Here is a 3,917-nt window from a genome sequence, read left to right as displayed (position 1 = left end):
GGCTTGAATCCCTTTAGAATATTGAGGCTGTGCTCGGCCAGCCTACGTGGGATTCCTGGCATGTCTGAGGGATGCTAGGCAAATATGTCCCAACTCTTGCGTAGGAACTCTCGTAGTGCGGCGTCCACGGCGGGGTTTAGTTGTGCCCCGATGGAGGCTGTTTTTGTAGGGTCCGTTGGGTGGACTTGGAATTTTACTATTTCATCTGCTGGTTTAAAAGAGGTGGACTTGGATCTCTTGTCAAGTATCACATCGTCCCTGTCCATTGTGGAGCGTAGCGCAGTTAACTCCTCGGCCGAAAGGGCTTCGGACAATGCCTCGAGGGCCAATGCAGCTGTTTTGTTTTCGGCGCGGCGTGTTGTGTCCGGATCACTGGCGAGAGTGATGATTCTATTGGGCCCTGGCATTTTGAGCTTCATGTACCCATAATGGGGTATGGCTTGGAAGATTGTGAACGCCTCCCGTCCTAAAAGGGCGTGGTATCCACTACTGAATGGGGCCACTTGGAATGTAATTTCTTCGGACCTATAGTTCTCCGGCGTGCCGAATACCACATCTAGTGTGATTTTCCCGGCACAGCGTGCTTCCTGACAGGGGATGATTCCTCTGAAGGTTGTGCTGCTTTGCTCAATGCGGTTCCAGTCTATTTCCATTTTTTGAAGAGTTTCCTCATAAATGAGGTTCAATCCACTGCCGCCGTCCATGAGTACTTTGGTGAGTCGAAAGTCGTCCACAATTGGACTGAGGACCAGTGCAGCTGGTGCTCGGGCTGTTCGGAATTTAGGTTCGTCACTGGCATTGAAGGTAATAGCCGAGTCACTCCATGGATTCATTGCTGCCACGTGGCAGATTTCGGCGAGGCCGCGAAGTGTTCGCTTGCACCTATTATTTGATGCCAAGGTTTCGAAGACTGATAATACTGTATTGTTATCCATGGGATGATGCTCTGTGGTATTTGGGATGAGAAGATCCTCACCACTTTTGGCCACCTGCCGGAGTACCCAACATGCTCTAAGGCTGTGTGTTGGTGTGGTATCCGCTGTACTATGAATTTTGCAGGGGCCATTGAGCCGTCCCTCCAATACGGTTCCATGCCCTGTAAAGGGTTTTTGTTTCTTTGTAACTAACTCGGGTGTCTTATCATAGTGCACCCTTTTACTTCGGATTGGGTGTATATTTCGAGCCGGATTATCCCAAAATTTCGTTTCGGTTTTCCAGGCGCTTTCCATCGCACAGTACTTTCGTACTATGGACGCCAAGTCAGCGAAGCGTGATATGTCACGGCGACTTAAGACGTTGAGGATTCCCTTGTCCATGCAATTATTGTAGAAAAATGAGATTGCGTCTTCCTCGCGACAGTCCTTAACCTTGTTCATCACAAGGAGGAATCTGGCCCAAAGATGATGTACTGTTTCATGGGGCTCTTACCTGATGTGGGAAAGATCGTTTATGTCTGGGTGGGTGGGTGGATTTGAGTCCGAACCCCTACTCGATCTGAGACCCAGGGGACGAGGAGTTTCCGATCTTGGAACTTCGGATTCCGGGATGTTGCCCGATAAGTCTGGCCCGCTACCTGACTCTAGGTTCAGGGCTTGGGTGATGTTCTCCCGTAAACGGGTATCCGGCTCGGAGAGTTCAGGAATCCGGACATAGTTAGTCCTCAAGATAGAGGAAGAATCGCCGCATTGTTCCTCCACCACCGCAATATGATGGGTGACCGGTGGAGAGTCAATCTCCCTTTGATCGGGTTTAAGCCCAATCCGATCATAGTCTGTAGCGACCCCCAGGGCGGCGATACGATCCAAGAGCTCATTTAGGGAAGGGAGCTCCATTGGATCCATCTTCTCGGCAAATTCGAGCCGACGTGGAGGCTGTTTTTGATGACCCGAGAAGTCATCATCGGTGCAGCGGCCGAACGGGCGGTCATGATGAAACTGCCTAGCCAGAGAGTTTGGCCGACAGCTAGGGCTCCCCCGGCGGTAATGTTTTTTTTAACAACGAGACGAGGCATCCTTCCTTATGGCGACGGCACAGTGGAACTCTCAATGAAAGCACCAATGTTGGTGTCAAAACCAGCGGATCTCGGGTAGGGGGTCCCGAACGGTGCGTCTAAGGCGGATGGTAACAGGAGGCAGGGGACACGATTTTTACCCAGGTTCGGGCCCTCTTGATGGAGGTAAAACCCTACGTCCTGCTTGATTATTCTTGATAATATGAGTAGTACAAGAGTTGATCTACCACGAGATCAGAGAGGCTAAACCCTAGAAGCTAGCCTATGGTATGATTGTATGTTGTCCTACGGACTAAAACCCTCCGATTTATATAGACACCGGAGGAGGCTAGGGTTACATAGAGTCGGTTACAAGGAAGGAAATCTACATATCCGTATTGCCAAGCTTGCCTTCCACGCCAAGGAGAGTCCCTTCCAGACTTGGGACGAAGTCTTCAATCTTGTATCTCCATAGTCCAACAGTACGATTGCCGGACACATGATACAACAACCAAGGAGGCAGAAAGCTACGTCGCATCATGGAATTCCCAAGTGGTCTCTGGTAACGAGTGAAATACCTGCTTTAAATACCATTCCTTAGCTTGCCCTTGGAGGGGACATGTCAAATAGTCCTACTTTTTGCTTATCGCACTACTTGTATCATTCTGCTTCGACGCACCTTTTTGAGTAAACAATGCATAGCACTAGACTATTACCGCATTCTCTATTCTTTTAAATATATATGTTCATTCATGACATTCAGCACCCGTACACTCTGGTACGGCCAATACGCCAGGGGCTTAAGCATACCCCATAATACGGCGTGAGAAGTCCGAACACTTTCGACAGTGCGGCACCCCGAACTTATAGCATTATATGCATCAGCTCTGAATCATGTCTTGGGTCAATAGTTGGGTTTGCTCGGCTCCCATGTTTTGGTACCTTACGTTCCGCTATATCGGCTGAGGTAGCACTGGGAGAACTACTGCGATTGTGCCCCGGTTCATCTAGGCAAGCACCTTAGTAGAGAAAGCTAAAACTAACTGTCATGATAAGGCGAGAGCTAGTCGCTGTTCGAGAGGTCTCGAATCCCTAAAGACTTATGCCGCTTAGGGAGAGGAGTCGGCTTTGTCCGGCTTAGGCGTGTATAGCGCCCCGAATTCGTCCTTCCGAATACTAGGGGCTTCGCCAAAAATTTAAAATTGTAGACTTCTATGGCTAAGTGAGAGTGATAAAGCATTATAGTCCAATTGCCTTGTTCGTTGCGCTGAGCACCTCCCTCGAAGGACCCAACAATGGGAAAAAGAGTGCTCGGATTTATCCCGAACACCCCAGCACTCGTGGCATGGGGCCAGAAGCCGACGACTGGCCATCTCTCAGATTTGATAAACAGTCGCACAAAAGGTAATATTTTAAATTCAAACAAGCGTTGCATAGCGCACATGAACAAGTTTTCATAATACAGGATCACACAAGCAAGTTCATTCAAAAATTACATCCTTCGCACACTCGTCCGCCACAAGACGGGCACCCTTCAGGACACCCTCATAATACATCTCAGGGTGGCGATGCTCCTTGCCCTGCGGTGGCCACTCCTTCACCAACTTCTCGGCGTCCATCTTGGCCCAGTGCACCTTCGCACGGGCAAAAGCCCGACGTGCACCTTCGATGCAGACGGACCGCTTTATGACTTCCAGCCATGGGCAGGCATCCACAAGCCGCCTCACCAGGCCAAAGTAGATGTTGGGAAGGGAGTCGCCAGGCCACATCCGGACTATAAGGCCCCTCATGGCCTATTCGGCCGCCTTGTGCACCTCGACCAGTTGCTTCAGCTGGTCGCTCACAGGCATCTGGTGTGCGGTCCCAGTATACTAAGACCAGAACAACTTATCCGTTGAGGTTCCCTCCTTGGCCTGGTAGTACTTTG

This window comes from Triticum dicoccoides, chromosome 3A, assembly GCF_002162155.2.
Source record: "Triticum dicoccoides isolate Atlit2015 ecotype Zavitan chromosome 3A, WEW_v2.0, whole genome shotgun sequence".
NCBI classification, from domain to species: Eukaryota; Viridiplantae; Streptophyta; class Magnoliopsida; order Poales; family Poaceae; genus Triticum; species Triticum dicoccoides.
Note: the sequence above shows the minus strand (reverse complement) of the source record.